The 12,235-nt window shown below is 44.1% G+C and overlaps 1 protein-coding gene across 5 annotated transcripts in view; it reads right to left on the reverse strand.

Annotated features, from left to right (window-relative positions):
• Positions 1-12,235, reverse strand: part of FAM13A (family with sequence similarity 13 member A) — a 398,835-nt gene that overhangs the window by 240,404 nt on the left and 146,196 nt on the right. The window lies entirely within an intron of this gene.

A 12,235-nucleotide genomic window follows, 5' to 3' on the forward strand; every position in this document is an offset into this window, starting at 1 on the left:
ATGAGCCATCATCCTCATTAAGCCACTGCACCCAGGGACGCCCGGATAGCGACTATGTCTTCTCACATTGGAATAGGTCCCCAACATCGGGATAGAGTGAGTAACGGCGTTATCAAACAATTCTACCTGTATATTAATATTAACATATTAAGTCGTCCAGGCGGGACTCCCACTCATTGATAATATGATCTTATGTTTGCTGGTCCCCAGTCTCGAACCAATCTTATTACACCTGGCATCAATTTTAACTATTTATTCTGGGACTATAGCAGTCTTTAATACACACACTCATGAAATGAACTGTAACAGTAACATAAACTGAGCCAATATCCTCTGATTGCTACAATTTAGTCCTATTGTTACTTTTCATGTATCTATTAAGCGTTGCTTGCCAAATTTAGCATTGTGCATCTTTAAAGTGTGATTTTAGGAGCATAAATTGTATATAATAAATTATTTTTATAGAACCACTGGCATTGTTGTTTATGATGGCTATTTGGCGCGACCCTTTTTCACAATTTATTTCGTACAGAGAGTATGTAATTAGATAGGAAGGCATGGAAGGCTATGTGGGTGGGTCCAGAACTTATAAGAACCCACGACCATACTTTCACCTGAGGGACTGGGAAGTGTGTGTGTGTGTGTGTGGGGGGGGGGGTCATAAAGTTTTGCCTAGGGTGCCGAAAAACCTTGCACCGACCCTGGCGCCGAGGTGAGTGATAGTAGCGGCCATGGGTAGCTGGGTGTGCTTTAACTGCAGCATGTCCATCACTTAGAAAAGAGAAGCCACTTAATGCAGCTAATTTCGTGAAATGAATGCTGCACAAATACTTGAATTAGCTACCGGTCACCTTAGACGGGTGCTAACTCTCTCAAATTGCCACATAAGGTATGGTTAACTATGGCTAGTGTCACCACCTGTTTCTGCTGGTATGAGGACTAGCGGGGAAAACGAGCGGCACTGAGCAACTACTGTAAGTTGCTGCACCTTTTTTCTTTCTTACAGGTGTCATCACAGCATATCCATAAACATATATTTTACACTACACGTTTTTGAAAGAACCTCAGCAATCATTACCCTACAGATGTAGCCACGTTCATCGTTGCTGTGATGTGTGGCGCGGCTGGTGTGGCCACGTCTATGGCGACAGTGTGTGTACGCACGCACATGCCATAGACTTCAATCGTGTGATTGCCAACTGCACTTATAGGCCCTACACACTTGAAGATATAATTGAACAATATGAACGTTCTCATTCATTAATGAACGAGCACTCGTTCATATCTTTCAGGGGCCCTCATTCCGAGTTGTTCGCTCGCTAGCTGCTTTTAGCAGCAGTGCAAACACTAAGCCGCCGCCCTCTGGGAGTGTATCTTAGCTTAGCAGAAGTGCGAACGAAAGGATCGCAGTGCTGCTACAAAAAAAGATTGTGCAGTTTCAGAGTAGCTCGAGACTTACTCCTGGCTAGTGATCACTTCAGACTGTTTAGTTCCTGTTTTGACGTCACGAACACGCCCTGCGTTCGGCCAGCCACGCCTACGTTTCCCCAGCCACACCTGCGTTTTTATCTGACACGCCTGCGTTTTTACACACACTCCCCAAAAACGGTCAGTTAACACCCAGAAACACCCACTTCCTGTCAATCACTCTGCGGCCAGCAGTACGACTGAAAAGCGTTGCTAGAGCTTGTGTAAAACTGCATCGGCTTTTGTGAAAGTACGTTGCGTGTGTGCATTGAGCCGCAGACCCAGAAGTGCCGATTTTTAGCCCGATCGCTGCGCTGCGAACGAAAGCAGCTAGCAATCAACTCGGAATGAGGGCCAGTGTGTATGCACCAACGATGAACGATGCGCGGCCCCGTACTCGTTCATCGTTGGTGCCGGCTCGTTCATACCTGCAGGTCAATATGGACAAACTCGTCCATATTAGCATGCAGGGCTATGGGGCTGGGTAATGGGGGGAGTGAAGAAACTTCACTCTCCCCGTCTCCACCACCCCCCGCCGCCAGGTCATCCGATTGCCGTATTGGCCGTCGGGCAGCACATTGCCGTGATGCGTATGCCATGTGTACGCAGTGCGGCAACGATGAGTGTGTGTACATCTATATATCCTTATCACCTCCTTAAAGAGCAGTAGTGGAACCACCATATAATAAAGTGATTTTTTTAACCTCTAAACTAGTTATATCATTGGGATGGTAGTGATATCCTGGCAGACGAGATGCTGGCTGTCAATATACCGACAGCAGCATCTCCGGTGCCAGAATATAGGGCAAGCGCAAAGAGTCCACTTTTTTTGTTCCCACTGTATGGGTGTCGTGGACACCCACAAGTGGGAATACCCATGGTGAGCGTTGTTGGCATTCCCAGCTGTCGGGATTTCGGCGTCTGGATCCTGAACGCTGGGATCCTGAGAGCCGGGATATTAACTACATCCCATCTCATTACTACCATTAGCCCTCATTAATTAAATCGATATATTAATCCCCTCATTACCTCCCTCACTATAATCAAAATACTACCCTCCCCCATAATAATAATAAGCCCCTTATATTTATTAATATTAATATAGCCTTTAACCAACCATGCTTTCAACATACCTGTTGTTGGGACAGAATGGATCAGAATATCTTCTTTCTGTGGAGTTGCTATGGTGCTCCTGCTGCAGCCAATGGCAGTGGTGCCTGCCTTTAGTGCCTTGTGAGGTGTCCTCAAACTGACCTGGGGCGTCCTCAAACTGACCTGGGGGTGGAGCCACTGAGGAAGCGGAGGCGGTACCAGGATGAGAAGCTGGCATAATGGAGAATGGCCTGGGAGTTAGAGGGATGAGGCAGTGCGGTGGCGGGAGGAGGAGCTTGGAAGGTGAGGCTGGCTGCCGGGACAACAGGGAGTAGGAGAGGCATAATGCTGCTGCGGCCACTGACTCAATGTGCGGTCTTTCACCTGACCGCACATCACTCCTCCCGTACATGACCGGCGCCTCTGTGAGTGGATGCGCTGCGGTGGAGGGAGGAGGATCCTGGGGGCGATGCACTGCGTTGTAGGTAAGCCTGGCGCCGGGACCACGGGGGAGTAGTAGTAGGAGGGTCACGCAGCTGCAGCTACTGTAGATACACTACACGGAGCGGAGGATGCAATGTGCGGTTTTTCACCTGACCGCACAGCGCTCCTCCCGTCCACACCAGCGCCTCTCTATGTCTGGGGGGGGAGGGGGGCGAGCTGCCCCCTTGACCCTCCAGTTCCGACGCCCCTGGACGCAGGGAAGGTTAGCAAGGCTTTCTTATTGTCAGTGAAGTAAGCCTCCTCAACCTGCTCAGGTGTTGTATCAGCAATATTCAACACATCCCTGATAGCTTCTATCATCAACTGCACCCCTTTAGCAAGAGATGCGGCCAACCTGAGCACATCCCCATCACTGTCTGCCGTGTCAGAATCGGTATCCGTGTCATCTTGCATAATCTGGGTAAGTGCACGTTTGTGGGAACCTACAGAGGTGGCCCCTGAGGTAACAGAACCGGACCAAACTGCCATAGAGTTCTGTAAAACCTGAGTTGCAGATTCATTCTGTGCAACCCTAGTAGAAATCTAAGAAATCATAGATTTGATAGAGGATAACCATTCAGGCTCCCTTGCTGGTATCTGCGCTAAAACAGTGCAATCCTGATTACATGGAATGAGATCATCCTGAGAGGACATATCCTCTGCAGCATATGACACAGAGTACCTGGACTTAGCTAAATGGAGACCCCAAACACTCCACACACACACACACACACACACACACACACACACACACACACACACACACACACACACACACACACACACACACACACGGGAGGCTAGACAGAGTTTCACCCCCAAGAATGGTAAGAGAGACACAGAGATTGGAGCCAAACCACACACAGCGCTTTCAAGGTATAGGGAGACCCCAACCAGCGCTGACTGTGCACCTTAATAGGTTTCACAGTCTTACACAGCCTCCCCCACCCCCCCACACTTCTACAACCCCCTGGTACCGTAAGGGATAGCTGGAGTTGCTCTGGAAGGACTGCTTTTCACTGACAGCATTTCTGCAGGCAGGAAAATGGCGCTGAACGTTGCTGGGTCCGCTCTGAGAAGCTCCGCCCCCTTAATGGCGCTGTCTTCCCGCTCTTCAGGAGATTATTCTGGCCCGAGGATTCATGCTGGCAGCGATCTTGGCCCTTCACAGAGCCGCACTATGTACCGCTGAGCCCCAGAGCGCAGTCAGTACTGCGCTCCATACCCTGTTGCTGCCATCTTCACACCGGCTCCACGATTGCTAGGAGGGCTGGTGACTGACCGCCACTGATCTCCTGGCTCTGTAAGGGGGTGGCAGCATGCTGCCGGGGTGAGCGATCCCCTGTGGCTGGGAACGTTCGATCCCCTGTAGTGAGGAACGTTCGATCCCCTCAGGAGCTCAGTGTCCTGTCAGCGGAGATAGTGGCTCAGACCCCGCAGGGCGGACACTACTCCCCTCCCTCAGTCCCACGAGGCAGGGAGGCTGTTTCCAACAGCCTCCCTGTAAAATAAACTCTAAAATAAACTTTTTCCAGAGAAGCTCTGTAGAGCTCCCCTACCTGTGATAGGCTCCTCCGGGCACATTTTCTAAACTGAGTCTGGTAGGAGGGGCATAGAGGGAGGAGCCAGCCCACACTCTCAAACTTTTAAAGTGCCAATGGCTCCTAGTGGACCAGTCTATACCCCATGGTACTAATGTGGACCCCAGCATCCTCTAGGACGTAAGAGAAATTATATTTACTGGGATTTCCTTAAGAAATCACTTTCCTTCCTGCTTTATCCTCTATGTACATTTCTGCGCAAGTGAACACAGCCACATGCCTATATAAGGATCGATATATTATTTTAGCTGTTGCAAAATTAATATAACCCTTGCATTTCAAAACACTATAGCATTGATAGGCAGCCTACTACACTTCAGGGGCATTATGTAGTTATCATTAGGCCACGCTCCTAAGTGCCCTGCCCCATCCCCCTCACTGCCCGGATGGAAGAAATCAAATGTAGGCAAGCATGATCTAAGCTGTTGGTAATGCAGTACATCATCATCATCAAGGAGGACCAAATGTTTTCCACTGCTGGCTTAGCAGGAAAAAAAAATTCTAACAAATTATACTTCAGTGATTACTCCGACATGAAAACAATTGTACTGGAGCTGAGTCATTTAACTTTTCCACCTACCAGTGCCAAGTACAAGAACTTTTATGGCTCATACAGTACCCACTTGAGTTTGAAGTGAATGACATATTCTCTGTAAGTGCTGCAGAATGTGTGCTCTATATAAATAACTGTCAATAATTAATTAATTAAATAAAATAAAAAATAAATAGGGGGGTTGCTGTTCTCTTTTGCGAAGCTCCTCTCTTACAAGATATTGGACACTGTTTTAGATTCCGATGGCTTAAACTTTCATTTGGATGTTAAAATTGGAGATACTCTCTATATTATTTAAAGGCCAGTATCCTATCAGGTGCGATCCTTTTTCAGCCTGATAGCGCATTTTTTGACCAATGGTCATTATTGCGCTTTCCAATTAGAAGCAGTTTTTATCGGCTGAAAAATGACCCGCAATCGTGCGATAACACATGAGATCTGAGATAAGCTCCCAATCCCATGTGTTATTGCGACTCCGGACTCTGCTTACTGCAGTTTATGCTTCAGGTGCCTAAATCAACCAAAGCATAATCCCTAATAAGTGCCACATAGATAGCCCCGGTAAATTGGATACCAGCCTAAATGTCTATGCCCCTAATGCTCAGGTATTGGAATATTTGTGTCACTTATCCTGTTTATTAAACCAATGCAAGGTCTTTACTTTGATAATAGGTGGGGAACTGAACATTGTCAAAGACCCAGCTGGATAGTTTGATTCAGAAATAAATGTTTTCTACATATGAAAATTTATTTAGTTTGGGTTCTACATTTGCCCACATTTAGCACACGTAAACACACATGGAAGACTCCAGGGATCTCAAAGCCGCTTGTAACACCGCCTACGAAATCCTTTTGCCAAAAACGCTGCCTTAGCTCAGACACATACTGTAAGAAAAGCAGTCACTAACATAACATTGTTATGCAAACAAGACTAACATCAAACACTGGAGAGAGTAGAAAATAAGTGCCACACCTGTTCTTGATTAACCAACTAAAAGCATTGAACGTTTATGGTTATATAATTATTATCTTTTTATTTCTCTTTATGACAGGTTTTCACTTTATTCCATATTTACCTACTTACCTACAAGAGCCGGGAGACTTCCACGGGAAGACTTGCCAGTCTCTTGCATTCTACCCGCTTCCTAGTGAAATGGGCAGGATGAGGAGATCATACAGGTAATTGTAATGCCGTATGGAGGAGGCGGGGCTAAATTATGCAAATTCACATTATTTAACCCCTCCCCTGGATCTGCGAGTCGCTGAATTTTGGTGGGCAGGGACTAGTGATGGGTAGCCCAGTCCCGCCCCCTTGCACTAGCAAGCAGTGTCTCCTCTCCAAACTTCTCCTGAAAAGGAGAGTTTAAATGTTGCCAACTATGTTTTATTCACATGTTAACATACACAGGCATGAGATCTTTTATCCAGAAACACCACAGGTTAATGGATAAAGGTTTTCTATACAGGACCATTTGGGGCTTAAAAACACACCAGAAGCAGCAGTTTAGTAAATACACCACATACATTGTGGAAGCAACCTTTCACCTACTCTGCGCGATGACCCAAAGATATGAAATTTGGATTATTCAGTCCATAAGACCTTCTTTCATTCTTCAGTAGCCCATTGGTGGTGCTTCATGGCCCCAGCCACCAGAATTAGTGGTCAGTAACTACTGGCTGCCAATGGTAAGAAGAACCTCAAGACAAATCGCTAAAACTGCAGAGTCTTCACCACAGAATAAGCTTATTCTTTCACAATTAAAATAAATAAATCTGAAAACTGTATAAAAACCGCAACCACTCAAAAACGTAATGTGATAGTTACAAGTAATAAAGCAAAACAATCTGCAGAAAAATGTCCCAATGACCACTGACGGCGGTGAAACAAAATAAATAAGTAAATAATAATCTTAAAGCCCATTTCATCACATGAACAAAGTCCTGCCAAGCACAAATCTTCAAGTGTTTGCAGAGTCACTGGCTCACCGCCATACTTGCATGTTCCTACACATTATGTCTGCAGGGATATTTCATTTGTGCCATTGCTTCATTGTTTAAGGCCAGAATAAGTTGTACTTTACTTATACAAACAACATACAGACTAGCAATTTGTGTCTTCTTCTAGAACAGCAAGTGACGCAAATATTACCTAGAACATAAGCTTTTGGTAAGCGTTCTATTGTGAATTGTGTAATGGGTGAGTGGGAGCACTGATCTGAAACAAGCAGAGCTTTCTCTTGGGCGACTGTGTACTCTTTCTAATAAGTGACAATTAGCAGAAAAACCTTGTATAGAACAGATACATGCTGAAACAAAAAATCAGCTAAAGCAAGAAGCACACAAGGCAAATCTAATCAAATGAAGCACAATATATACAGTAAAACAATATATATGCAACCATGCTCAATTTTCATTCAATTCACTTATTTAATAGCTATGATTAATCCTGCATTATTAGCTTGCTTGCAATGGGAAAGCAATTACAGGAAAATGGTTACCAAAAATATTTTGAATGTGTTGTGCTTATATAATTCTATTTGTATTTAAATAAAGGGGTGAATTCAATTTATCGTGGTGAATTTTACCGTGAAAAAAAAAAACAGGCTCTTTCATGATTTTTTTTTGCCAGATGTTTTCTCAGACAATTAAATTGAAGCCTGTTTTTTTGCGGTAAAATTGACTCTGCCTCCAGGCATGTGAAACAAAATAATAATTTAATTACCTCCCAGGGATCAATTAGCCATGGTAATTGAATTCCTCCCTAAATATTAACATTTACTTTCTAGGAAATAAAATCATAATAGTTTTCTTTACACAGTATTTACTGCTCTATGGTGTTCCTCCTATGTAAACAGCTTTTAGTCATAGACGTGATATCATGGTAGACCCATCATGACAAAGCATTAACTATAATCAAAATGATTAAAAAGATTGAAAATAACATAATGTGAAATTCACACAGCATTCATAATGTGATGAATATCCTTTAAACTATATTTAAAATGTCCTCACCATCAGTCAACCCTAATATTACAGCATTAAACCACAAATTTTATTTTTATACTTTATTCAATATGAGTAGTCTTCAGTTTGCCGGAGGCCGGGCTCCCGACGACCGGCGCCGGAATCCCGACCGCCGGCACACCGACAGCTTTTCTGCCTCTTGGGGGTCCATGACCCCCCCCTAAAGGGAGAATAGGTAGCGTTGCAAGCGTAGCCCAGCTGTTGGTATGCCGGCGGTCGGGATTCCGGCGCCAGTATGCTGGCCGCCGGGAGCCCGACCAACGGAATTAACATACTACACCCTTCAATATAACCTGTAGCTCTTTTAAAAAATAAAATATTACCTTCACTATGGGCGGGATGTACTATGAATCGCATTGGTGATGCAATATATCCCGCCACGTATCGGGTACATACCGGCATTAATTTCTAGCTGCTGACGTGAGCAGACATGCCTGGGGTGACCTCTCTCTTGGGTGTGGATGGAAGGCTGGACCACAGGAGAGAGGTCCCACCGACCGCCGCACCCTCCACCCAGTTGCACTGACTGGGGACACCACTCCCTGTACCTGGAAGCAGCGATTGGGGCCACCTCCCCCTACACTCGGAAGCACTGATCGAGGTCCGAAACCACCCACGGCTGCAAGCCGGCAAAGCCCCACACTGACCAATGTACCCTACCTCCTGCCACGTTCCCTCATCAACAACCTAGGCATCGTGCAGTCTCCAAATACTCCTCTCCTGCTGGCAGCCCTGTGTACAGACTCCATGTGGTGCCCCTCGAATCGGTGCCATTTTGAGACGCCTGGGTTCTGACCCCCACCACTTCATCTGCTGCCCAGCCTTCTATCTCAGCCTGTGACCTGGCTGCAGGACGGACAACAGAAATCTTGGGGCCCAGTACAGTGATATCTCTGGGGCCCCCTCAGATTATTGTAACCCTTGGTTACGTATAATATGGGTATATTATGCACTACTAAACTATCGGTATACTGTGCCTCCACTCAAGCTTAACTTAAGTTTTAATTACTTTACTGGGCTAGCTTGGGACAGCCAATTATATTTTATCTATTCCCTATGCTAAATAAATTATTTACACTCCATTTACTAGTGTTTTAAATAAATGTGATAGCATTTAAATTAGAATAAAGTAATATAATATCACATGGATAGTAATATAACAATAGAATACAATTTGTAGATTACACCTTCCCTTCTAATCCTACCCTCAAAGCCTATAAAGTTTTACCTGCATGCAATACAAAAATTACCTTTACCCTTAAACATAGAAACATAGAATTTGACGGCAGATAAGAACCACTTGGCCCATCTAGTCTGCCCCCCCCCCTTTTTTTTTTTTACATTATTTTTTTCTCTAACCATGGGGGTAATTCCAAGTTGATCGCAGCAGGATTTTTGTTAGCAATTGGGCAAAACCATGTGCACTGCAGGGGAGGCAGATATAACATGTGCAGAGAGAGTTAGATTTGGGTGGGGTGTGTTCAATCTGCAATCTAATTTGCAGTGTAAAAATAAAGCAGCCAGTATTTACCCTGCACAGAAACAAAATAACCCACCCAAATCTAACTCTTTCTGCACATGTTATATCTGCCTCCCCTGTAGTGCACATGGTTTTGCCCAACTGCTAAAAAAAAATCCTGCTGCGATCAACTTGGAATTACCCCCCTTGTTTGATCCTTATTTCTTTGTAAGGATGTCCTTATGTCTATCCTATGCATGTTTAAATTGCTCCACTGTCTTAGCCTCTACCACCTCTGATAGGAGGCTATTCCACTTATCCACTACCCATTTTGTGAAGTAATTTTTCCTCAAATTTCCCCTCAACCTCCCCCCCTCCAGTGCATGTCCTTGTGTCCTATTGCTTCTCTTCATTTTGAGAATGTTTCCCTCCTGGACTTTGTTAAAACCCTTGATATATTTGAAAGTTTCTATCATGTCTACCCTTTCCCTTCTCTGCTCCAAACTATACATACTGAGATTTCTTATTCTTTCTGGGTATGTTTTGTGATGTAGGCCATGCACCATTTTAGTTGCCCTTCTTTATACAGTCTCTAATGTATTAATATCCTTTTGAAGATATGGCTTCCAGAATTGAACACAGTATTCTAGATGAGGCCGTACCAATGACCTATACAGTGGCATTATTATTACTTCTTTCTTTCTGCTGCTGATTCCTCTCCCAATGCAGCCAAGCATCTGATTAGCCTTCCTCATTGCTTTGTTACATTGCTTACCTGCCTTTAAGTCACCTGACATAGTGACTCCTAGATCCCTTTCCCCCTCAGTAGTTTCCAGTATAGTGCCATTAATACTATATTTAGCCTTTGGATTTTTGAGACCCAAGTGCATGATTTTGCATTTTTTTGGCATTAAACTGTAATTGCCACACTCTTGACTATTCCTCTAGTCTACTAGATCCTCAATCATTTGTTTTACCCCACCTGGTGTGTCTACCCTGTTGCATACCTTTGTGTCATCTGCAAAAAGGCATACTTTCCCTTTAATGCCATTTGCAATGTCACCAATGAAGATATTAAAAAGCACTGGCCCAAGTACAGATCCCTGGGGTACTCCACTGGTAACATTTCCCTCCTGTGAATGCACTCCATTTACCACAACTCTCTGTTTTCTATCCTTCAACCAAGATCTTATTCATTCAATAATCCTAATATCCAATCCCAAACTTTCAAATTTATTTAGCAGTCTGCGATGTGGAACAGTGTCAAAAGCCTTACTAAAGTCTAGATAAGCTATATCCATCGTTCCACCTTTGTCCATCACTTTAGTCACACAGTCAAAAAGTCAATAAAATAGGATCTCCCCCCAGCGAATTCATGCTGTTTGGGATCCTGTAAATTGCCGGATTTGAGATAATCTACAACTCTTTCTTTTAAGAGTGTTTCCATCAATTTCCCTACTACTGATGTAAGACTCATTGGTCTGTAGTTGTTTGCCTCTTCCTTGCTTCCACTTTTGTGCAGTGGGACTACATTTGCTCTTTTCCAGTCCTCTGGAATTACTCCTGTAGCTAATGACTGGTTGAATAATTCTGTCAGTGGTGCTACCAGCACCTCTTTAAGTTCTTTTAGTATCCTTGGATGTATCCCATCTGGCCCCATAGATTTGTCCACTTTCAGCTTTGAGAGTTCTGTTAGGACCTTCTCCTCTGTAAATGTACTTGTTTCATTTTCCTGAATATCCCTGCAACTTAACTGTGGCCCCTTCCCCTCTCTTTCAGTAGTAAATACTGAGCAAAAATAATTATTAAGATGATCTGCTATTACATTGTCTCCCTCAACAAGACTCCCAGTCTCTGTCTTTAGTTTTATTATTCCGCCTTTTGTTTTTCTCCTTTCGCTTATATACCTAAAAAAAAGTTTTGCCTCCTTTACCCACTGACTGGGCAATTTTCTCCTCAGCTTGTGCCTTTGCACATCTGATTACCGTCTTAGTCTCCTTCTGTCTAACAAGATACATCTCTATGTCTTCATTATTTTGTGTCTGCTTATATTTCCTAAAAGCCATCTTTTTTGCTTTCACAATATTTGCTACTTCTTTTGCAAACCACACTGGCTTCCTTTTCCTTGTGTTTTTCCTAACACTTTTGATACAAAGGTCGGTTGCCTTTAATATTGCACATTTTAAGTTTCCCACCTCTCCTGCACTGCTTCCAAATTCCTCCACTCTGCCAAAGAATCACTTACACATTTTCCCATCCCTACAAAATCAACCTTCCTAAAATCCAACACCTTTGTTTTTGTATGGGATGAGTCAGTTTCTGTCTTTATGCTGAACCATACTGCTTGATGATCACTGGATCCCAGATTTTCACCCACTTTTACGTCCGATATTCTGTCTCCATTTGTAAGTATTAAGTCTAATATTGCGTCTTTCTGAGTGGGCTCCCTCACCAATTGGTGGAGGGATGCTCCCTGAAGGGAATTTAAAATGTCCCTGCTTCTAGTGGAACTAGCAACAGACACCTCCCAGTTTACATCAGGAAGATTTAAGTCTC

The sequence above is a fragment of the Pseudophryne corroboree genome, chromosome 1 (assembly GCF_028390025.1).
Source record: "Pseudophryne corroboree isolate aPseCor3 chromosome 1, aPseCor3.hap2, whole genome shotgun sequence".
Lineage (NCBI taxonomy): Eukaryota > Metazoa > Chordata > Amphibia > Anura > Myobatrachidae > Pseudophryne > Pseudophryne corroboree.